General features: G+C 33.4%; 1 long non-coding RNA gene across 3 annotated transcripts in view; it reads right to left on the bottom strand.

The window, feature by feature from the left end:
• The window catches only part of LOC123642228, a 173375-nt gene that overhangs the window by 95503 nt on the left and 52716 nt on the right, over positions 1 to 25156 (bottom strand). For all 3 annotated transcript variants that reach the window (XR_006736401.1, XR_006736399.1, XR_006736402.1), the window contains exon 2: positions 11527 to 11693. This is a non-coding gene — a long non-coding RNA (uncharacterized LOC123642228). The remainder of the gene's footprint in view (positions 1 to 11526; positions 11694 to 25156) is intronic.

A 25156-nucleotide genomic window follows, 5' to 3' on the forward strand; every position in this document is an offset into this window, starting at 1 on the left:
ATAAAATCAGCAGAATAGAACTTCTCAAACCATCGACATGCTATGCGTTCATCAGCCACATCCTTCCCAAACACTTCTTTGATATTTCTAGGTGTCTGAGCTGCACTGGTTCCATGATGGAACTCATATTCAAAAATAACATGAATTTATGAATTATCCATGGTTTCACAAAAATTGATCTACAAAAATTTGAAAGATAATTGCAAGCTATACCATGTGTTTGGAAGAATGAGAATATACCTTCACAACAGATCTAAAACAAAAAGTGTCAAAGTAAAATGTCAGAGATATCAACTGTCAAACTTATTACTTAAGGAAATCAGACATTTCATACTTAATAACCTAATACCATAGGAAAAAACACAACCAATTCCTGAATTATGCAATCTGCATGATGCATAGGGACAACAGAAGGAAAAAAATGATAATAATCATTTTTTAGAGTTGTGTTATACGGTGAATATTGCCCCCTTTACAGTTTTCTGAAATGTTATTGTCTCTTAATAATAATTAAAAAAAGGGACAAGACCCTCTGTACCGTCTTTATTCCAAATTAGCTAACAGAGATAGCTGGGGTTTTCTTATTTTTAATTCTTTCTTTAAAAAAAATTATTCCTTTAACCTTTTTTTGTACTTTACCCCAGCTCTGCTGTGATTCTTCCAGACAGTCTCAAGGGCAGCTGGAGCAAGAGTGGTTTCTAGACAGTACAATGAGCTCAATTGAGCCTGGCACATTCACTATACATTTTTTTCTTTTTCCTTAACACCTGGATGCCAATTTTGTACACACTTCCCTGATGTGCCTTACATAATAGCTGGGCTATGGGAAAGAAAAACCACTGCTGCCACCCATCTGTGTGTTCTGGCAATGTGCAGTGGCTCATGGTCCTCATAATCAGAATTCTTGCTGGGCTGCCACACACGTGGGAGGCCAGGAGGTTGAGAGGCCCAAGGTTTACAGTTGCTATTCATAGTTTAGCTCCAAAAGGAAGAATAATTATGCTTTAAGATTAGGGCTATGTGTGTAAGACACAATGGAGAATGAGCCAACGACAGAGTGCTTCACTTCATTCTATAATTGACATAAGTATAGCTTAGGACCTAAATTACTTGAATTACTTGATAATTATACCTCCAGTCTTTACCTCACTAGCTCCTTCATCTTTACTCCAACAAAATTATGAGCTAGCTGCATAATAACATAAACCTCATTATATTCTAGTAATTTTTTTTTTTTTTTTCTTTTTTGCTGAACTGCTTTCCCCAGACTCACCTCCAGGAACACTTTAAACATAGATTTTTTTTTTTTTTTTTTTTTTTAAGAGACAGGGTCATGCTCTTTCACCCGGGCTGGAGTACAGTTGAGGGATCATAGGGATCATAGCTTGATGTAACCTCAAATTCCTAGGTTCAAGTGATCCTTCTGCCTAAGCCTCCCAAGCAGCTGGGACTACAGGTGCCACACAATCATGGCCGGATAATATTTTTTAAATATTTTTTAGAGATGGGGTCTTACTATGTTGCCCAGACTGGTCTTGAACTCCTGGCCTCAAGCAATCCTCCCACCTTGACCTGCCCAAAGCACTGATATTATAAGCATGAACCACGGCACTTGGCCCAGACTTTTTTTTTATTACATACATTTAACTCTCAGAATCTAAAATAATCTGGTGTATAAACACATGCTAGTTAAAATAATTTGTATGTGAATCCCTGGAGTATCTTTTATTTTATTGGAGTCGTTAGGGGATGATAACCTAAATAAAGTTTATAAACAGATATCCAAATGCAAATAATTGCTATTCATTATATTAATAACTATCTTCCTCACAAACAACACAAAATTGAAAATATTAAATCTAATTGGAGATATTTTCTTCAATTTCCTTAGGCTGTGAAGGGTTCTTTAAAATTACTTATTTTTTATATATTTTTTAAATTTGTTAAAAATAACTCTACAATTTTAATTGCTATTCCGCATCAAACACTGACCAATTCCTGAAAATAGAAACTACTACTCAGAGAGAAAAACAAATACTGCTAATTTTTACAATTGGACAAGTAAATTTAGTAGTGATTGTTTTCAAATTTTGATATATCTTTTTCCTTTCCTCAAACTGCATCTTAACATGTATATCTTATGATATTAATTTTAAGAAAACCCCATACAATATAATATTGGAGCCAAATTACCAGTATGTTGATTTTTAATTAACTAATTTATTTATTTATTATTTTAGATTGCTGGTGCTGCAGTCAGATGTTTCCTTTGCCGGGCATGTTTGCCAAATGAGGAAGTAGATAGTGCTCTGCCAAAGAAAAAATTTCCCCATGACAGTGTTTTCTCTAAAGGCCAAAGTAGTCATAGAAAGATTAATTCAACAAAGGCCTCTCAAAATTATTAACTTGTAAAAATCAAGTCCATGTAAGGAAATTAAAGTATGGATACTCAGTAGCTTCATGCTACATAGTTTCCCTATGAGAATATTTTCAATCATCTTTCACTCAATTCTGTATTCAAGAAGGTATTTGAGCACATGGATACACTTAAAGCTCTGACTCAGGTGGAACAAAAGCAATATATGTAACCTAAACATTTGTACCTCTGTAATATGCTGAAATAAAAAAAAAAACGGAGATAAAAGACACATCTCCTACTCTCAAGGAATTCACAGCTTAGTAGGTGTCAGGGTTCAAAGCATCATACCCCAAAGTATGGCACCTTGACATGCTGAGTATCTTTAAATTGAAGGAGACAGGAGGGCCTCAGAAGCAAGATCTCTCTCACTTTCTCCAGTCCTCCTGTCTCTTGCCTCTCTTTCCCCCTAAAGCAAGCCATAAAACCTGTATAGGTGACTCTCTGACCTACCTCCCTGAAAGTTGGTCATAAGACCCTGAAGTGACAGGTATCCTGCCTTACAGAGGAAAGAAATGCTACACAGAGAGATAAAAACGTATCAGATCAAACAGGTCTTGCTGAGTCCCCCCTCTTAGTTGGTTACATTACATCATATTCTTCTTTTCCAATCATGTTTCTCCACAATTATCCACTTCCTTCATCAGACTTAGCATAAAAATTTAGTTTTCCCTAGGTCTTTGGAACTTCATTTCTAAAGGGTCCCATGTCATGTAAAATTTTAATTAATAAATTTGTTATATTGTTTCCTATCTGTCATTTGTTATAGTGATATCAGCTGAAAACCTTGCAATAGGTGAGGAAGAGATATTACTCTTTCTACCATACACAAGAAAGACAGACTAAGTACTACAAGATTATATGCTGAGTGTTGTAGTGCAAGTCAAATATTTAACACATTGTTGGAGGACACATCTGGAAGGTCTTCCAAGATTAACAGAAGAGTGAGTTAAATCTTAGAGGTGTTATGGGATTTGAGTAGCTGTAAATGAAGAAAAAAATACACTAAAGAAAGGAAGCCAAATGGGCAGCTAGAAAGGTCTGAGAGAACAAAACAAATTTAATTCTGCAAAGATAGGTAGGAGCTGGATCAAGAAGGATCTTGCATTAAAGCTTGGACTTTAACCTATAATCAAATAAAATTTACCAAAGGATCAAGTAGGGAGGTGACATGATGGAATTCACTTTTTATAATCATTACAATAGATAAAACAAGAAATGAGACATAATGACAATCTGGTTTAGGCAATGAAAAACCAAACACTGTGCCTAGTACAAAGTCGTTGAGTATATAACTTCTATGTGAAAGGTGGGGATAGAGAAGTATATAGAGGGGATATATATAACTTCTATGTGAAAGGTGGGGATAGAGAGTATATAACTTCTATAGTTGAAAGGTGGGGATAGAGAAGGGACATATTAAAAATTATATAGAAAGTAGAAATATAGAATTGGTTTAGACTTTCAGGAGCCTTTAGGTATAGGGCTGATTTCTAAGTTTCTTGTTTGTATGATTATGTTCACTGAGGTATACTTCAATGAATAAAGCAAACTAATGGGAGAAACAGATGCACAAAGATAGATGATTTTAGTATAATGTCTATTGAATTTGAGGTATCTGTTGCATACAGGAAGTTGATTATATAGATCTCAAAAGTAAGGACTGGATTTGAATTGCTGGTTTGGTAGACATATCCATTTAGGAGGCAAATATTTGAAATCCTGGATGTGGATAACATTGCTCGAGGTGAGGGGCTAATGTATTTTTCTGTAGATGTGATGTTATTGCGCACAATCAACTATAGTATTTTGTAAACATAACTATATGCACTGGGAAACCAGAAAATTCATGCAACTTGCTTTAGTCAGATACTCACTGTATTAGGGTGGTTTGGAACTAAACCCACAATATCTTCAAGGTATGCCTGCATAGTAACATAAATTATCATACGCATTTACTTAAAAAAAAACACTTCCTGGGAACACCGAGATAACAAAATGTCAGTTCATTTGGTTATTTCTCCCTTTTCCAATAGATCATGGTGCAATTTTTTCATACTTTTCACAGAGGCCCACTGTGTTACCTATTATGTTGACTTGCAATTTAATTATTTGCTAAATAATTAAATAGTTGCAGTTATCAGCCTGCTACAATAGCCAATATTAATATTTTCTTAAAATCCAAAACAACATAATAATAGATTAATTAAAAATTTATTAAATATTGCCTTAGTTGCTTTCATAAGTTGGTACTGCCTACTAAGGCCTGAGAGACAATAAAAATTTAGAGACTGAAGTATGTAAGCATGTGTGATAATAGTTAATGAATATGCACATAAGTCTCTGTAATTTGGCAAAATCCCATGAAAAAGAAGTTTAATATTTATTCACTACTCTCCTTCAATTCCAGAAACTGAAAGGATCAAATTTTGAGCCATCCAAATTTAAAAAGTTTTGTGGCGCATTTTAACTAGCACCTTACGTGCTCTGATGTCTTGAATAAGAGTGGCATTGGGAAAATTAAAAAGAATTTAGACATTCTACTGTAAGCGGGTCGGGATAAATATGTCTTTTTAATTTGCATTGTAAAATGGGGTAGAAAAAATCCAAATTGTGGATAGACAAAATATCTGGCTCCAAGTATTGGAATGAAGTTTGTAGACCTTAATGTCTCAATGACTTGTGCATTCTTTATACAAATCTCTCTTGCCTAATTGACTAGAACCCCTATGAACATAAGAAGGCTGAAGATGTTATATTTAATTGCCATGAAACAATCAGGAAATGGCCTTACAGCAAGTTATAAATCATTATCCCAAATGTAGAAATAACATATGTAATTTTAAAAGCTACAGTTGAAACTTTAAGATATTTGATACTTCATGAACTCTTTTGATAGAGGTGTTTTCATGAAGTCTCATTTTTTTACAAACTAGAAATGAAAATGTTTGAAGGAAACACTGAAGGAGTGAAAGTTTACCTTTGCTTTTTCTTTCTCCCACTTTTATATTTTTGCATGTGTACTTTAAAGCTGTGGGAAATGAGATTGCAAAGGAAATTCAAGATTCTATGAAAGTTTCTTAAAATGATTTTCATTATATAAAATGGAATCTAGATGTGCCTATTTTTGCATATATTTCTTTATCTCTCTCTCTTTCTCTCTCTCTGTCTTTCTCTCTCTCTGTCTCTCTCTCTCTCTCTCTCTCTCTCCCCTTCTCCCCACACACACACATACACTCAGAACACATATATGTCTCTACTTAAAATATTTAATTCTGTACAATCTATAGTGTATCTTTTATCACAAGGCAAAACTAAAACTTCACATATTTTCCTTGTAAAATATAAATTATAAGCAGAAGAAGTGTACTTAATTTCATGTGCTAATATCAAATCTGTCTTTGTTAATATTAAAAATACACTCAGTCTATAGTCTGGTTTTAAGCACAGAATTTAGATAATATGAGAGGTGATAAACATTAGACAAGAAGTTGAAAAACTTTATTTATTTATTCATGTCATCTTATAAAAGGGAAAGTCTCTGTGATGTAATGGGATGCCAACTGATACAAGGCAAATTCAAAGGTGGGTTTATAAGGTTTGGGTAGTGTCATGGTTTGAATGTTTCCCTAAAAACTCATGTTGAAATTTAATTGCAATCATGACAGCATTAAGAGGTGGGACAACTAAGAGGTGGTTAGATCATAAAAGCACTACTCTCATGAATATATTAATGCAGTCATCAAGGAAGTGGGTTAGTTATTGTGCAGGAGTAGGTTCCTGATAAAAGAATGAAGTTTGGCCACCATCTTCCCTCTCTGTCTTATGTGATCATTTGCCCTTTCACTTTCTGCCATAGAGCGACATTAGCACTGAGGTTCTCACCAGATGCTGGCACCATGTTCTTGGATGTCCAGGCTCCAGAATCATGAACCATATAAACTTCTCTGATTGATAAATTACCCAGTCTGTGGTATTCTATTAATATTATAGCAACACAAAAAGGACTAAGATGGAAAATTTGGTACCAGAAGTGGGGTTCTTGTTATACCTGAAATACCTAAAAATAAGTAAAATGTGGAAGTGGCTTTGGAATTTGGTGATGGGCAAAAGCTGAAAGAATTTGCAGGAAGATGCTAGAAAAAGTCTAGATTGCCATGAATGGGACAAGAGCTATATGGGCAGTCTGGAGCTTCTTAGACATTATTTAAGTGGTCATGACAGAATGTTGATAGAAATATGGATGGTAAAGATCATTTTTATGAGGTATTAAATGGAAAGGAGGAACAAGGTATTGGGAACTGGAGTAAAGGCCAGTTTTGTTACACAGTTGCCTAGAACTTGATGAAATTGTATAAATCCTAGTACTTTATGGAATACACTACTTAAGAGCAATGAACTAATAGTCATAAGAGCAGGACCACCACTAAGATTGTGAAACTGTAGAGCCATCAACATTTAATGCTAGCCTGGGAGAGCTGCTGGCACAAAACTCCAACCCGTGGAAGTTTCTGGGAGGATTGAGCCCAACAAAGCTATTGGAGTGGGGCTGCCTTAGGCCTTGGAGGTCCAATTCCTGCCCCAGTGAGCCAAGGATATGGGATATGGATGCAAAGGTGATTATTCTCCAGCTTTAAGATTTAATGTTGTTTGCCTTGTTGGGTTTTGGTGTTACTTAGAACAAATTACTCCACATTTTTTGCCTATTTCTCCCTTTTGGAATGGAAATGTCTATTGTATGCCTATCCCACCATTATGTTCTGGAAGTAGGTAACTTGTTTTGATTTCACAGGCTCACAGCTAAAGACAGTTTGCCCCAGGATTAATTGAGCTTTGAGTCTCACCCATATATGATTTTGATGAGACTTTTAATATTTGAATGAGTTAACACTTTGGGGCTGTTGGGATGGGATGAATGTATTTTGTATGTGAGAAGGACATGAATTTTGGGGGGTCAGGGACAGAATGCTATGGTTTGAATGTCCCCTCCAAAACTTATGTTGAAATTTAATTGCTTAATTACTTCCCGGCCTCCAAAACCATGATAAAAATACATTTCTATTGTTTATGAATTACCCAGTCTGTGCTACTCTGTTACAGCAATACAAAATGGACTAAGACCAGTAGAGTTAAGGGAAATGAAAAAGAAATGAGGAAATATGCTGGGCCCAGCTACAATGAAAGCCTTTTCCTTCCCTGCACTTATAGCGGCAAGAGAGGCCAGGCATGGTGACTCACACCTGTAATCCTAGCACTCCTGGAGGCTGAGGCAGGAAGATCACTGAGGCCAGGAGTTTGAGACCAGCCTGAGCAACATAGAGAACTCTCATCTCTACAAACAGTAAAAAACTTAGCAGGGATGTAGTGGTGCACACCTGTAGTCCCAGCTACTCAGGAGGCTGAGGCAGGAGGATCAACTAATCCCAAGAATTTGAGGTTGCAGTGAGCTATATTGATGCCACTGAACTCTAGCCTGGGCAACAGAGTGAGACTGTGTCAAAACAAACAAGCAAACAAAAAACAAAAAAGCAAACAAAAAAATAAGGTGGTAAGGGAGGAAAAAATTACTGGATTTGTGGTTTTAACTATAAATAAGTGATGTGGCCTTTAAAAGAGGAATCTGGCCACTCCTAACTTGAAGTCAAACAGAAATGGAGCTGAGGGAAAATGTTCCATGTTTACTCTCTTTCCACCATCTGATCTCCTGCCTACAACTTCCCAGTATAGGTTTAACACAACTCGATTCTGGATAGCAAGTTGGCTGGTTGACAATATTCATTAGTATGTATTTCTGAGCCACATAGAATAATTAAATATGGTGAGTAGATTTCAAGAGGCAAATGAAATTAGCCAGCCTTGGAATGGACAGAAATTATGTCTGTCATTTTTATCACATTTTCCCTCCCTTGACAAAACAATGCCTAACCGTCTTTGGTGCTTAATATATATTTGTTGAATAAATGGATATTCAAATACCCATATTCTCCATAAGTCATAATTATTTTAATATGCCTGGAAGAGAATTATAATTATTAAATGGACTATTCCCAAACTAGCAACAATTACTAGGTATTTGTATCCCATTATTTTTGCAGTATTACTTTAAAACAACCTACTGTGCTGTTACTCATTTCATTCTGGTAGGGATGGTATCATAATAATCATAATACCTTTTTGTTATTACTTTTTTAAAGTTCTCTGAATGCCTATTTTATGAAGGCTTACTTTTCTTTTTTCCTCCTTTACTTTGGAAAGGTTCAGATTTTCTCAGTTTGACAGAATTACTTTCTACCAGGATTTCTCTTAGTAAGATTTAATGATTCTTTATCTTAAATCTATTCATTTTATAGATTCTGAATCTTTTATACACATAGTTTATACTATATACTATTGCTTAAATTTGGGACTCATTCATAAAGAAGTAAATAATCATAATTTTATAAATAAAAATACTCAATAAGCAATGTAGGTACAATGAATAATTGAGGTGTTTCTATTATATATGTGCATCCATATTTGATTGAAAAAAAGAAACTGAAATTCTGATAGTGTGTTATGAGAATTACCTACTGTTTCTAAGTAAACAATGTTGTAAGAGAAAAAAAGGGGAAATATTATCAGTAGTTCATTTGTGCCTTTCCTAATAGAAGAAACACTAAAACAATACGAGAATATATTCTCAAGAAATGATTCTTAATGAAAATTCCAGATAATATTTGTATACTTAACTTCTGAACTCTGGAGTCAGTTTAATTCTCTGGCTGAATTCAAGGTGAATTGAATATTTGCCAAATCCTTTGGAATATTATAACTTAATGGAGTGTTTGTGCTCCAAAAGAGGGGTTGTTCATAATCTGAAATCTATGTATCCCTAGAGATCTCTGAATGGGTTTCCATGGGTCTGTGAAAACTTCTTGAAATTCTATCAGTATTTTGCATAAAATCATGCACATATATACATATCCTTAAAGGAGTCCCTGTTCCAATCAAGGTTAAGAACTTTTTTCACAGGTATCTTAGTGAGACGATCCAGTCCAAATTGTGTAATTCACATGTGCGCAAACTGAGGTTTCTACATTGGCAAAATCACCTGTCAACATCTGGCACAAACTTGAGTGGAAACTGATTCTCCTGCTTCCAATTGGAGTGCTCCTTAGTAACTCTGTAGCTCTTTTTGAGGTTCATTTAAAAAGCACACACAAAATGTATTTTTTTTTAAAAAAAAAACAAGCACTATGAGTATCTACTAAATTCATTCATTAACTCATTCATTCACTCATTTATTTAAAAAAAGTTTTGAGTGTTTATTATATATAGATTTTTGGGTTAAATAAATATACAGTTTGGAGAATAAAAAAGACATAGTCTCTGATCTCATTGTACAATTCTATAAGGCAGTAAATAAACACATAAACAATAGTGCAAACACAATGAAAAAGTTTTGATACATTCAAAAACTAAGATTCCCAAATTAGTATTCAAGAAGAGCAGAAAAGCACATTATGAAAAGGTGCTCAGGAAGGGTCTTTCTGAGAGATATTTAAGTTGTAACTGAAGGATGAGAAGGAAGTGCCAGATTCAAAGTTAGAGGAGAGTTTTCTAAACATAGGTAAGGATGTAAGAAGAACCCATAATAGGAAAAAGTCTAGGTAATTTTGAGGACCGATTTAAAGTGAGGCTTGCTCTAGTACAGTGAACTTGGGAGGACAGGGGGACAGTGAAACAAGTCACGGATGAAGACATAGACAGGTAAAGCATCATGGAATCCTCTAGAAAGCCAAGCACTTCAGGTTGCTGGAATGCTGACAGATCCTTTACAAATGCAACTTACATATTTCTCCTAGCAACCTTTTAGAAGTAGGTATTATTATTCTTAGAGATGAGCACATTGAGGCCTGTCCAGGGTTACTTATTTGGTAAGTGGCAGAGGTAGAATACAAAATCAGGTCTCTCTGAATCAAACGATGTCCCTCTTTCTGACCCCTGCACTGGGCTAAAGTACAGTGGCCTCATTTTATTTTTGTCGAATAAACATATTTGATATAAGAGAAGCCACTTATTTATTTGTTCATATTATAAATGAATACCCTGTGCCCTACATGGTCTAGGAGTGGGTTTCTAAACTAGGTATCAGAGAACTATGCATGCCTTAAGGAAAGTGTATTATGACATGACTGAGAATCAAGATCAAGGATTCTTTTTCCCATTTCTCACTTTTTCATTCATTTTATTTTTTGCTGCCTATGGAAATGCACTGGATTTTTTAATATTTGCTACTAACTTTGTTTTGGGTGAAACTTGCATTATCTCAGTAACCTGAAAAAGTTCAATTTCTCCCCATAGAGTACAAATTTTCAATCAGCAATTCATTTCCTGGATAGATTTAGCCAAATGTTATTAAAATACTCCAAAGTCATGTTAAGAACATAAATTCATATTTTCAGTGTACATTAAAGACAGGACATACATTGTTAGATTTATTTTTGTCCTCATTGGCAAAATCAGGAAGAAATAAAATAGAAGATTTAGAAATTATTAGAATATTTTAGCATCAGGATCACAGCCAAACCAAGGACCACACCTTATATTTGAGAAAGTTAACAGTGTAGATTTAATATTTAATGGAACTTTTAATTCAGTAGAAATTGAAAGTGGGTAAAATGCAAAAAAATTCTGCCAACTATTTGACTGTTTTTTCTACATAATGTAAAACAATTATTTGAAAAATAGATGTGTCTATTTTTCCATATGTCATGAGACTTTCCCCGTAGATGGTCTGTGAAACTGAAAATTATAATGAACAACGTGTCGTATCCTGAAAGAAATACCTAAACTAGGCAGTGTGATAGAAAAATTAGCATAGAATTTGGAGGGAAATAATTCAGTTCAATCTGAGCCTCTGCTTCTAAATTTCTGTGTGATCTTGGGCAAATCTTACTATCTAAAGGCTATAATTTCCTCATCTGTAAAATAAGGTGTTGGTCTAGGTTCATGGTTTTATCAATCATGGTTCCACCAGAGAAACAGAACCAATAGGGGATAAACACAAACACACACACACACACACACACACACACACACACACACAAACACACGGAAGGTTGGCTTACATGATTGTGTAGGCTGACTAGACAGGTCCAAAATCCACAGGGTTGGTTATTACGAAGGGCAGGTTGGACTTCTTCTCAGGCACAAATTGAAGCTTCAGTCCACAGGCAGAATTTTTCTTTCTTCAGGGTGACTTCAGTTCCACTCTTAAGTGTTCTTTAGTGTTTTTCTAAAAAAAAAAAAAAAAAAAAAAAAAAAAATTCTTCATTTTCTTACTGTATTTTCATTGTCATGGAACAGCCCTAGTTTGTGGAGTTTGGGAACCACTGAATAATATCATCTCTATTGTCCCTTCCAACTCTAACATTTTCTGAGTCTATGGAGCCAATCAAATGACAAGTGATTGGTACGAAAATGGGGTTCTAATTGTTAATACAGACCAGTTACATGTAAAAAGGCATTGGCTTGGTAACATTCTCACAGTGTTCTTATCAGTAGTTATTATAGAGTCAATAGCTAACGTGATCTCAGGCAATGAAATGCATCTCTCTGCCTCAATTTTCTGCTACAAAATGAAAGTAATAGTGCTTACTTCACAAGAGTATTCTGAGGTTAAAAATGTAAAGTGTTTATCACATGTAGTTCATTGGAGGTGTTCAATAAATATTGGCTATTTTTATTATTACTATTATTTCTACTTGCCATGCCTCTCAATTAGATTTAGATGATCATGTTATGGCCTTTCTGGTAGCAAGTCCAGCCACTCATACTAAAGGCAAACAACCAAAATAGGTTCTACCTAAACTCATTGCATTTCTACTATATTTTAGACACCATGCTAGTATTTTTTAAAAAGTTAATGCTGTCCAAAACGCTTTCATAAAGCAGTATAGTCTACATTTTACAGATCAGGACACTGAGAGGCAAACATTTTAAATAACTTATTCAATATTGTAAGGTAAATATGGAAAAAGAATCATCATTTCAACTCAGGACTTCTAATTCAAAACACTTTATTATTTTTCTACATATTGCTTATTTCTAACAGATTTGTCTAATTTAGCTACAATGACAAATTACTTGACAACCCCTCCTTGCTCCTTCTCCCATCTTTTCCATCTCATTTTTTATGTGGTGATGGGTTTCAATGAGGCTGTAGCTCTTGGTGGGTAAATTCAGCCAAGAAGGACACTGATTGGAATGGAAGACATTCCCAGTGTCCAATGAAAATCAGAGTTTAAATACTCATCAGTCTGTCTGCAATACATCTCTTCTTTTCATCCTTTGCTGACTTCTTTTCTTTCTCACTCTTGGTTATCATACCTCCAGTGGAACATACAAGTTTGCCAGATATACAAGATATTACAGATCCTAACACTGAAAGTTCAGAGAAATCGAAAACAGCCTTTGATTTGCTAGTCTTTCCTTAAAAACAACAACAGCAACAACAAAAAAATAAAACTAAAAAGTTTAAAAGGCTGTTATTTCAAATACCATATGACTGCAGTACTATAAATATGCTTAATAAACTCTCAATTCCTTTGGAGTTTAGAAGGATATTTTTAAAGAACTTTGTTGTATTACGCATTGGACTTGATGAACAAGAAGGCATTTTGATCTCTGTGAAATATTCACCTGATCCCTATAAAATATTTACCCAATCCAATATTTTGCTCAGCAACACAGATGAGTTAATTTTTGGAAAAAAAAATACAAAGGAATATAAAATCACTTTCCCTGCAGAGACAATCTTATACTAGTTCTTTAAGCTGAAAATCATTCACTGTTTCATTCAAGATTTTTCTATTTTAATAAAAATTAATTTCAAAAGTGGCACAGAATTTTAAAATGCTGCTTTTCTGATTTTGCACTGTGTTAAGCATGTTCAGATGGAGAAATAGGTGGGGCCTTGAGGATTCATCTGGCTCAAGTGTTCCATATAGTAGTTTGCAGAATGGTAGTTATCAGGCTGGCTGCATCAGAATTACCTAAGTGAGCTTGTTAAAAATAGACTCTAGGGACTTACACCTGTTCTACTGAGACAGAACCTTTCAGGGTGGTGCCTTGGGTACCATGTTTTAAATAAATCCTAAGGGCAATTCTTATGCCCAGCCAAGTTTCTTAGCAATAAATAAAGTGAATTTACTGACTAAATGTAGGGTATAAATTATCCCACAAAGAGGAAACATGATTTTGTTTTTAGAAATAATACCTTCATCCTATTTTTCAATAGCTCTTCTAATATTTTACAACTTGCAAGTTTTATTTATTTTTATGATTTTTATGTTTATTTAAGTATAATACTTTCTTGGTAGTTCTCTATGACATACACATTATGAGGGGAGAGGAGAGAGAAAAATGCTTATACACATCCATTTATCTCATAATACTTCACATTACTGATAGGGAATACTGAGCCCAGTATCATGACCTACACAAATCTCAATTATTTCCACCTCTTTTCCTAAAAGCTTCTCTCACCTAGAATACTTTCTTTTCTTTCTACTCCCTTTCTCCTTCTATCCCAATCCTCTTTGCCATAGCTCATCACTTCACATTGTTTAACACATACAATTTTAGAATAATTTCATCACTTTGTCATGTATGAGTGTTCTATATACTTATGTATTATGTACGATTGCTACAGGTTAGTTTATATTTTCCTCTTTCTTTGCATAGTTTTTTATCTCATTGAGCTAAAATGTACAAACAATAAAATGCACAGATTTTAAATGTACAGTTAGATCAATTTTGACAACTATATGCCCAAGTTACCGCTATCTGAAAACAAACAAACAAAAGGATATAGAAACTTTCTATCAGCACAGAAAATACCCTTGTGCTCTTCTGTTGACAATACCCCTAACACAGAGAAAATGACTGCTTTTATTTCTATCAAAATAATCTAGATTTACCAGTTCTAGGATTTCATACAGACAGAATCTAACAAGTTTTTTATAGCTCTAGTTTCTTTCATTTAATATATGCTTATATTCATCTATGTTGTTTGTGTATCATAAATTCATTCCTTTTTATTGTTAAACAGTTGTATATGTATACTACATTTTGTTCACTCACCTTTGACAGATGTCCTGGTTGTTTGTAGTTTCTACTTATTATAGAAAAAAGAAACAAAACAAAACAAAACTTTATGGTCATTTACATACAAGTGTTTGTGTAGCTATGTGTTTTTATTTATCATAAGCAAATATCTGGTTCATACGTAAGTGTATGTTTAACTTCAATGAATCACAGAAGAATTTTCCAAAGTGGTTTTACCATTTTATACTCTAAAACGTATTTGATAATCTTATCTGCTCCATATTCTTGAAAATATTCATTATTATCAGTTTTTTGTTTGTCCATCTATTTTTCTTTTGCCTTTCTACTGGTAGTATAGTCATATCTGAAGGCTAGTTAATATGTATTTCACTGATGACTAATGTAATGAGTATTTTTCTTGTGCTTAGTCATATCTATATATTCTTTACTGTTGTATCTTTTCAAATATTTTTATTATTAATTTGTAGTTCCCTATAAATTCTGGATATATGTATTGTGAATATTCTCTCCCAGGCTGTGGCTTGTCTTTTTATGTTTTTATGCTGACTTTAGAAAAGCAGATTTTAAACTTGATCAATTCCAATTAATAATTTCTTTTATTTAACAGTACTTTTTATGTCTACCTGAAAAAATCTTTACCTTGCCCATGAGATGGCTTTCATTTCAAATTCAATATACTCGGTAAAAATGCAACTACTTAGATTTTTAATTTCTTCTTGTGTTACATTTGAAAGTTGTGTTTTTCAAGAAATTTTTCTATTTTATCTAATCTGTCAACATTATCAGTATAAAGCTGTTCATAATATTCCTTATTATATTTTGTATGTCATTAAGATCCATAGAGATATCTTTATGATTATTATTGATATTAGTAATGTGTTTCCTGTCTCATTCATTCTTTTTCACTCTTTCTTGATTAGATTTGCTAGTAGTTTATCAATTGTGTTGCTCCTTGAAGAGTAAACATTTGGCCTTATTGATTTCTTCTCTTATTTGTATTCTAGATCACTGATTTTCACTCTTGTATTCATTGTTCCATTTCTACTACTCATTTTCCATTTAATCCGTTTGTCTTTTTTGTAGCTTAACATGAAGTATAGATAAGTGATTGTAAATCTCTTTTCTATTACAAGCATATAATCTTATACATTTCCCTCTAAGCACAGCTTTATTTATACCCCATAAATATTATGTTGTGCTTTCATTAACATTTAGGCTAAATTAATATTCAATATCTCTTGTGATTTATTCTTTAACTCACAGATTATTTAACCCACAGATATTTTGTCATTTTGTAGATATAGTTTGGTTATTTGGTTCTAATTTATACCTGATATGCTCACAGAATATACTTTGTATGACTTCAAGCCTTAAACATTAATCGAGGCTTGTTTCATGGAAGAGTAGATGGTCTATCTTGGTAAATATGCCCTGGTTGCTTGGAATATTGTGTGTTCTGGAGTTTTTCAGATGTAGTAATCTTTAAATATCAATTCAAATTTGCTTAAAGTCTGTCCAAATCTTCTATATCATTACTGATTTTCTATCTATATCTAATTTTTCTATCAGTCAATGAGGGAAGATTAATAAAATATGCAACTGTGATTGTGAATGTTTCTATATCTCCATCTGGATTTGCCAATCTCACTTCAGGCACTTCATAGCTCTGTTATTATGTGCATAACCGTTTAGGATTGTTAGGTTTCTTGAATTAATTCTTGTATTAAAATACAACCTACTTCTTTACCTCTGATAATACTCTATTTTGGAATCACTTTGCCTGATATTAGCATACTCACTTCAGCTATACTGTGATGATTTCTTGCATAATACGGTTTTTCATCCTTTCATTGTCAAGATGTTGATATCTTTAGATTTTACTTGCTTCTCTTATAGACAACATCTACTCACATTTTCCTATTTTATCCAATCTGGCAATCTCTGACTTTGATCAGAATATTTAATCCATTTATATGTGATCTAATTATTGGAATGGTTGGGTTTAGGTCCACTATTTTATTATTTTCTATTTGTTCCTATTATTTTTGTTTTGCTTTATTTTCCTTTTTTTCTTCTGGGTAAAGTAAATAACTTTTACTGTTTCATTCTAACTCCTATTTTGACTTTGTATCTCTATCTCTTTACATTTTTAAGAAGTTGCTCCAGAGATTGCAATATGGATTCTTAATTTATCACTGCCTATTATCTTGGTTTCATATTATCACTTCCCATATAATGCAACCAAGAGATTCTATATAATTACACATCTATCTCTACCCATACTTTGTGCTATTGTTGTCATGTACTTGACATCTATATACCTTATGTTTTCTGCATTTATTTGTCATTATTCTTGTTTTCAGTTAATTGATTTTAAAAAATTTTAAAGAAAAGTATCTTATATATTTATTCATATATTTAACATTTCAAGTACTATTTCTTTCTTTCTGTAGAATTTAATGTTAATATGTTGTCATTTTCCTTCATCCTAAAGAGTATTCTCTTATTTTTGTTTTTGGTGTGCGTGTATGTGTGGGTGCACAATGCACACACGCATGCTTGACAAATTTTCTCAGCTCTCAGTTCCCAAAGAATGTCCTTATGTTGTATTTATTCTGAAGAAAAATTTACAGGATATTCTACACCAAAATAATTTTTTCAACATATTAAAGCTGCTATGCTATTTTCCTCTGGCTTTCATTACTAATGGAAATTCTGTTTTCAATATTAATGTTTCATTATATGTAATGTGTCTTTTTCTCTCCTCTTGCTTTTCATGATTTTCTCTTCTAAAGTTTGACTATGATATTACTAGATACTATTTGTTTTGTATTTGTGTGGTGTTTGCTGAGCTTCCTGGATATGTAGGTTCCTCTTTTTGATCAAATTTGGAAATTTTTTTTAGCCAATATTTCATCATCATATTTCACTTTTGCATTAATCTCTTCTTCTGGTATTCGAATTATATATTTATTAACTTATTTTATAGTGTCTTACTAACCAATTGAGCTTCTCTCATTCCCTCCCAGATTAATTTTTACCTGTCTTCTGGTTCACTGTTCCTCTCTTCTACTGTGTCTAATCTATTATTCTTTTCAGATTTTGCAATTTTTAAAATTTCTAATATTTCCATTTGTGTCATTTTTATAGTTTCTAAATATTTTCTTTTATTTGTTGATATTTTCCTACAGATTCTTTAATATATTTATCATAGTTATTTTAAAGTGCTTGTCTGCTAATTCCAACATCTGGATTGTTATTGAATCTGTTTCTTTCTAATGAATTTCTCTTGATTGTGAGTCATATTTTCTTGTTATTTCACATCCAGTATTTTTTATTGTGTTATGAAAATAATAGATAATTCATTCTATAGATTCCAGATTTTGTTATCTTCCTCTGATGGGTGTTAAGTGTTGTTCTATTAAGTGGTTGAATCACTGGAATGTCACTCTCAACCATTTGTAGTTTGGTTTTATGGCTTGTTAGGGTGGGGTTATTTTGGTTTTGCTTTTATTTTTAGAATGATTAGTTTTGGCTTTATGCCTAACGTCTTGCTGGAATTTACTCCTAAGCTTTGAACTTTTTTGTACTTCAGTTGAGAGTCTTATGGGCTTTGAAGTCCTGTTGACTTTATAGGACTTAAACTCCAAACTATTTTATTTCTGAAATGGGCACCACTTGCAATCTAGTCTCACTACTTCCAGACTTCTAGTTATTATCTCTTTCTCATATCCATATAATCTCACCTGCACATGTCTAATTAAGTGTCAGTCAATAATATTAAGGAAAATTATTTTCAGATTTGGGACTTCCCCTCTTGATGCTTCTCCATAAATATATTTCCCCTGCAATTTCCATTTTCTCTGGTTCCTACATATCTGTCCTCTGACTTCTAAGTCCATAAACACTGCAACTATCTGCTTGAGTTCTAGCTGCTTCATGCCATATAGACTGACATTGTCTTCAGGGGGAAAGCTGTATACAGATAGATCTCATCCTATGTGATTCTCTTCTTTGAAGGGTTAAATCTCTTCTAGTTTCTTCTTGCTTTTAGTCACTTTCCTGTACCTTCACACAGTTTTCTTTTTTATATTTTTTCCAGAATTTAAAAATGTTATCTCTGTGAGGGTTAGTTCAATTGTAACTATTTGATCATCACCATAACAAAACCAGAATTATTTTCTCTTTGTTGTTGTCTACTTGTGTCTCCTTTTGCTTCTTTGTGTGTATGTGCACATTTACATGTATTAACCTGTCTTCTTTTCCTCACTTTCTCTCTGACTCTCTCAATAATAGCCATGAATTTCATGCATACTGAAGGACTTTTTTTTTTCCAAAAGCTATCTTTAAAACCAAAAGATATAGAAAGGTATAAGATCCATTCCCTGTTATTAAGGTCCTTTCAATTTATATAATCATTCAACAAAAATCTCTTGAATGACTGCTATGTAGTAAGGACCAAGCTAAATAATAGAGATATAAAATTAAAGAGATGCAGGTATCCAAATGAACAAATTACAATTTTGTACACTCAGTGATATCATGTAAATCTATGAATTCATATATATCAGATTTCAAATATTTTCATTTAAATGGCTTTTCGTATACCCAAGATACCTCTATTTTATAAATATGCTTCATAGTTGCTACTCCTATTACTCTCTGAGAAACGTTAAAATATCAGTTTCCGGGGCCCCACCCTGTGAGATTTTAGAATGTGACAGTGTCTGTTTATTAAGCTCACTGAGAGATTCTGATGTATAGCTAGATTTGTGAATCACTGTTTCTTATTATGTATGCTTATTGGGATACTTTCGTTTCAAAGCCTATGAAAATTTTATTACCCAGCTATCATAAGCAAAGGAATATTTTCTATTTTCATTTTCCAAAGTAACTCCCCTCTTGAGCTGTCTTTTCTAGCCCTAGCTCTGATATTTTAGAAAGATGTGTCCAACAGTAATGGTTTAATATTGTTGTAGAAGACTTAATAAAGGAAAAGTGGATCTTTTAAAAGGATCTTCCTAAATGGAAAGTGGTTTTATTTTTCTTTTCACTATTTTGATCTATACTGTGAAATAAATTATCTTTCTTAGCTCTCTATTTAATTGTTGAAGTCAAAATAATGTTAAAATAACTATTACATTTAAGGTGAATGTCTTCACTAGAATTTCAGCATTTTACAAACAGACTATAGGGGTGGCAGCTATTTTGTTCCTTGAACTCATTCTGCCAAAACTGACATCCTCTCCTGAGACTTAGAGAAAGAGGTGTTGTTTGATTGATTAGTGGCTAAAGAACTTTGAAGAGAGAATCTGATGGTGGCTAAGGGATTTATACCAGACAAATTGTGGTAGGAATTTCAAAAAATGAGCAGAGAAATTCATGCCAGAAGGTCATAGATGCTCTGGAGAAATAATTAAATAAGAACATTTTCTTAAAATCAGTTAATCAAGTATTTAGCAAAATTCTGGACTTTCAATTTGTTTCCTGCAAAAGTATCATAGTTCTATTATGCCCTTCCTGTGGAATTCAATTTTAAAGACATATACATACAAGATTTCAAATGAATACAAGATAAAACTGCCAAATGTTACTTTATTTCTAATTATGCTTGATTTGCTGGATCTTAAGAAACAGCACTATTGGTAATATTTGAGGTTATTGTAACCCTCTTTTATTTAATGAAATTCAGTTGACATAGAAGATTAGGAAATATTTAATTTAGACACTAAAGTTATTTTAATGAACTGTTTTTTACCCTAGAAAACTTATAAAATAAAAAGTAAGCAAGAGAATATTATTAAAACCAATAGTTTAGATTCATTCAGGTAGTTCTTCATTTTGATGTAAGACAGTTCTGACCTAAAAGAGAAATTTATTTGTGCTTTGAATTTTCTACCATCTTTTATGAGTGTGTATATATATACATATATATATTTATATATATAAAAGAGGTTAAGTCTATCTGAATGACAATGAAAATTCCAATTCTGGCCAAATTATCCAGCATTTTTAGGCAAGTCTAATTAGATAATTTAGAAGTATGTAATTATGTCCAATCTAGTTGACCTCATAGAACCTAATTGTGCTTCATGTAATCAATAATTGTGTGTTGAATAAATAAATGCAAAATCCTGTCAATTCTTTCTCCACATATATTTTAGATTTGTGTATTTCTCTTTATATCTACTACACTATCCTGGTCCAATGAGATAGCTTCCTAAATGGGGTGTTCTTAGGACTTTTGACTTATGAAGCAGCCAGAGCTTTCTCTGAAAACACATGTCAGATCACATCACCCTTTTTTCATTTGTTCCCTTTGCACTAATAAAATTGAAAATCTTTATTGTGACTTAAAAAGCCACTTAGGATTCCTACTGTGTCACCACATGGCACATGTTAGCTCTAATCACATTGACCTTTTTTTTTTTTTAATTTCCTCAAAGAAACACTGTCCTTTCCAAACTTTTGGCCTTGGTTTTTGTTTTAATCTCTTCTTAGAAAACTCCTTCTCTGCTGTAAGATGGCTGGCCCCTTTTCCTCCTCTGTTTATTAAATGTCAACGCCCCAGAAAGGGCTTTCCTGACTACCACATACAAAAGACATTTCTCCTTTCCCACTTTTTCCCTTTCTGCCTGTCCCCCATCACACTGTTCTCTCTGTCGCAGTACCAGAGGCATCTCAGTGCCAATCCCAGAGATACTGATCCCCTTAGAATCCATGTAAATGACATCTTTGGACCAGAGAGTGTACATGTCACAAAAGGTGCATGTATGTGCAGCACATTACTACACTGCCCAGTATCTTGTGATCTTTGCTTAAATAATTGGTTACCTTTTAAACAGATATTTATTTCTGCATTTACTTGTCTACTCTCGCTCTTCTATCAGCCTAGGAACTCCATAAGAACAAAAGTCATGTCTGTTTACTTTGTGTAAACAGGTCTTGTGTGTAGAAAGCCCTCATTAAGTATTTGTTAAGTGGATAAATGACTAAAATAATAATTTGATCAAGATGAGATATAGAAGAGAGTAAAATGGAAAATTTCTACGTTATTCCTGAGAAACAACAGTTTTCCTTTCTTTCTGGGGAAGCATATGTGAAGATCCTTCAGAGCATAATAACAGAGACTTGACTAAACTACTGTTTGATAATTTGGGCCTAGGCAGTGTCTCCTCAAAGCCCTGTTTCCTAAATACTATATTTAAATCTTGCAAAGGTTTTAAATTACTTAGGTTAGCATTAATCTGAAATACTTTGGGCAAAACTTATAAGGTGGAAGTCACCCAAAAAAGAAATATTAAATGGGAATTAAATTCAGTATAATTACATTTTTTAGGCTCTGAGTTTTCACCAAAATTAAATAGACCAATCTGCTATGTAAAAAATTTTGACAAATGGCAAAAGAATAAGTGAGCTATTTTTGTTGAGAAACACTCCCCACCCCACATGTACACCGCCCCCCCGACACACACAACTATTTCTTGATTAGGCCAAAAACGGGTAATGGTAATACTAGTGGCTAGGTAAATATCCTTTCAATATTATATTTTCGTCAACTCCATGTTTCTGATGTGTTAATTCCTATAATTGTGTGTAGCACTGATGCTTTTTAAATTTGCTCTCATTGTCTGGAAAAGAGTACTTTGGTTGTACAATTTAACTATTGCAAAACATTTTAAGCAATTAACGAAGTAGGGGGCAAGAAAAAAGATAGTATGCCCCATTACAACAAATTTTGACTCCCTCTCACTTTTAAACTTTGTCATTTATATTCCTCTCTGCAGAGCTTTGAAAAGCTTTTATAATTTTTATGTGGATACTTTCAGAGTAAATGTAATTCTATATATTGCAAACTATCTTATATGAGCTTGAGTTGATTCAACTTGGTGGGCAAAGTGGAAGTTTTACATTGGAAACATCGTAGCTATAGATTACACAGAAGGAGAAAAATGATAAAACACACTTAAGTTCAAATAAATTCACTGAGCCATTAACAACTGCCAATATAATAGTCCAGAGTTAGCAAACTATGGTCTATGGGTCAAATCCAGCTCACCACCCATTTTTATAAACAAAATTTTATTGGAAAACAGACAAAAATCTTATTGGAAAACAGTCGTATTCATCTGTTTATGCATTGCCTAGGGCTGCTTTTGACTACAATGGCAGTATAGAGTAGTTGTGAGGAAGACTATCTGGCTTATAAAGCTTAAAATATTTATCATCTAGGCCTTTAAAGAAAAGTTTGTCAACTCCTGTAATAGTTTAATGCTCTCACTTTATGGCAAATGGTACTTGGTGTTTAGACAACATCTTTTGTTAAGGATTTTCCATGTGATCCACATACTGAACAGTGCCCAAAAGTGAAATAAATTCTCCCATTCACCTAGCAGTTCCTTTGGACCTTGACTGTTTTCTCTGGGTGGTGGTTGTTTGGTTGTTTTTTTGTTTTTGTGAGACAGGGTCTCTGTCACCCATGCTAGAGTGCAGTGGCATCATCATAGTTCACTGCAACCTCAAACTCCTGGGCTCAATCAAGTCTCCTACCTCAGCCTCCCAAGTAGCTGGGACTACAGGCACCAGCGATCATGCCTGGCTAGTTTTTCTATTTTTTGTACAAATGGGGGTCTCATTCTTCCTCAGGCTGATCTTGAACTCCTGGCCTCAAGCTATCCTTTCACTTCAGCCTCCCAAAGCCTGCCTGTTTCAATCATTAACTACTGTAGTAATTTTTATTATTTTTAATAATCATTAAATTTTCCGGGAATAAAATGCTATGTAAATTGAACAAATGTTGTATTTATATGGCTGGAAATTTTAACAAGAGTTGTTTACCATTTAGAAAGAAATCACGTCATAAATAAAAATGCCATTTTGTATGTTCACTTTCTTCTTTTTCCATTCTTAGAACTAATGTCCTTTGAATTAGCCAGCTGGCCACTTGAGATTGCTCTACCACCTGACTCCAGTTGAGTCAGAATGACAGTGTGTCTCTTTGCTCTGACTTGTTTTGAATCCTCTTCTATCTGATATTCTGACTTGAATTCAGTCTCATATAAGGAGGCTATTCTTGTTTTTGTCATATATTTTTCCACTCTCACTTCATTTATAACAGAACTATGATTCTTAATTCTAGAAGGCTCAGTGTCCTTCTTTAATAACTTTATAATATAAAATTCCCTTTGGAATTCTAATGAAATTCACAACTAATATTAAACATTTATTCATATGACTTAAAAATCAATATAGTATCCTCACAGTAATCTACAAAAGAAATTTAAAATAATTTATTATTGTAATTGTTATTCAATATGCAAATGCTTTGGCATGGCTACATTAGAAAATTTAATAAAATGGTCATGTGCTTTTTACAATAGATAAAATGATTATTAATGAACTACACATAAATTCAAACTGATGGTTATAATGATGACTCAAATATGCAAAAGTGGCATTTCTACTCATGGTGTGATTTCTTTCTAAATGGTAAACAATTCTTGGAAAAATTCCCAGTAATATAGAATACAATATTCAATCTATTTGCATAGCATTTTATCCCCAGAAAATTTAATTATTATTAAAAATTATAAACACTATCTATAATTTAAAATGTCATATAAAGATATGTTTTTGGATTGTATTTCTACAGACATAGCTTTTACACTAATTCATATGCACAAATATATTTGAAAGTTTCATGGAATGAAGGACGTTCTGATGAGTGGGATTTTCCAAAGCACTGTCAGGAAACTAGCATTCTTGCCTCACCCCTTTGACAGTGACAACCAAAAATGTCCTGAGGACATCGTGCCCTACTGAGATAGAATAAGTAGTGAATACGATGGATTCAGTGCTCACCTTGCCTGTTGGCTACTCCTAACCTCTTGTTATAGTTCTGAAGCCCTACCTGAAAGAATTTCACTGTGGGGAATGAAAGTCCTAGGGAAATTCCAGAAGTAAGCTGATGTTCCTGACATAATAGTCTATTCAAGGCTTAAATTTACTAGGGATTAAAGGTAGAAACAGGGGAGGCATTAATTGTGACTGGAGGGAACATAGTAAGAAAGAAGATACGTCCAGGGCATGGAGTGGCCCAGCCATATTGATATATAGATAATCATTTCAGGTGCACAATACTGCATCAACAATAGGCATAGAATAGGTGCTCAATCAGTACTCGATAATTTACATCAGGGGTTTTGAATAAAGGAAGCCAAATGGTTCTTATCAGCTTCCTTTGTACTTAAGAGTTTCTGCTCAAAGCACTGCTAAGGACACTGAAAGCCTAAGAACAACTAATGTACTTTCCAGGGAATAATAAAAATCATATTTGTGAATTTGCTTTCTGTTTAAATTTCAATTAGAAAGCAAACGTTAGTAAGTTTATTTCTGCTTTATGCCAGAAGCACAGGTGTTATCAGTAGAAAACATGGCTTTCTGGGGTGAAATTTAAAAATGATGACATTCCAACATCCTTGTAAAACTGAAGAGGATTTTATTTATTAATCTACTTCTGAAGCCTGATATAAAAGCACAACATCCTCAAAACAGGAAAAAAATAAAGGGTGTGGGAATTGGTACCTGCAACATCGGGTAATTCATGGATTTGTAATAATGTCTTTATCC

The sequence above is a fragment of the Lemur catta genome, chromosome 7 (assembly GCF_020740605.2).
Source record: "Lemur catta isolate mLemCat1 chromosome 7, mLemCat1.pri, whole genome shotgun sequence".
NCBI lineage: Eukaryota > Metazoa > Chordata > Mammalia > Primates > Lemuridae > Lemur > Lemur catta.